Source organism: Otolemur garnettii, unplaced genomic scaffold, assembly GCF_000181295.1.
Source record: "Otolemur garnettii isolate 467f Iridium unplaced genomic scaffold, OtoGar3 scaffold00055, whole genome shotgun sequence".
Classification (NCBI taxonomy): Eukaryota; Metazoa; Chordata; class Mammalia; order Primates; family Galagidae; genus Otolemur; species Otolemur garnettii.
Window position 1 is genome coordinate 4089673 of NW_003852450.1, and position 1017 is coordinate 4090689.

A 1017-nucleotide genomic window follows, 5' to 3' on the forward strand; every position below is an offset into this window, starting at 1 on the left:
ACAAAAGTACATTGAGATTTGCAGTGAGTGGTCAGTGCTTAGAACCAAAATTCTTGGGATATAGTAAGCTATTAGCTTTTTAATTAATTCATTTTTTAACTTTTTTTGAGACAGTCTCACTTCATTGCCCAGGATATAGTTAATGGCATCAGTCTAGCTCACAACAGCCTCAAACTACTGGGTTCAAATGATCCTCCTCCCTCAGCTTCATAAGTAGCTGGGCCGATAGGAGCCTACCACGACACTTGGCTAATTTTTTCTCTTTTTAGTAGGGATGGTATCTAGTTCTTGCTCACACTGGTCCTGAACTCCTGAGCTCATGCAATCCTCCCAACCTGGGCCTTGCAGAGTGCTAGGATTACAGGCAAGAGCCACCATGCCGGCTCCATGATAGCACAGTGGTTATGGCACCAACTACATATACTGAAGCTGGTGGGTGTGAACCTGGCCCTGGCCAGCTAAACAACAGTGATGACAACTACAACAAAAACATAGCCGGGCATTGTGGTGGATGCTTGTAGTCCCAGCTACTAGGGAGGCTGAGGCAAGAGAATCGCTTAAGCCCAAGAGTTTGAGGTTGCTGTGAGCTGTGATTCTATGTCACTCTACCCAGGGGGATAGCTTGAGGCTCCGTCTCAAAAAAAAAAAAAAAAAAGAAACAAGAAGAGCAGTAGTCATCATATTTTTGGTTAAGAGCACCCATATATAAGGGACATTATATTCAGAATGGCTTTGGTGGATCACAGCTGTAAACTCCAGTACTTTGGGGGACCAAGGTGGGGGAGGATCACTTAAGGCCAGGACTTCAGGAACAGCGTGGGTAACACAGAGACACCCTGTCTCTACCAAAAAAAAAGAAAAGCTGGGCATGGTAGTTCAGGCTTACAGTTCCAGCTACTGGGGAACTGGAGACAGGAGGGTCACCTGAGCCCAGGAGTTTGAGACTACAGTGAGCAAAGATTACATCACTGCATCCAGTGTAGGCAAAAGATCCAGACTCTGTCCCTTAAAAAAAAA

The 1017-nt window shown here is 45.3% G+C and overlaps 1 protein-coding gene across 1 annotated transcript in view; it reads left to right on the forward strand.

Annotated features, from left to right (window-relative positions):
• The window catches only part of RBBP5 (RB binding protein 5, histone lysine methyltransferase complex subunit), a 46728-nt gene that overhangs the window by 26771 nt on the left and 18940 nt on the right, over positions 1-1017 (forward strand). The window lies entirely within an intron of this gene.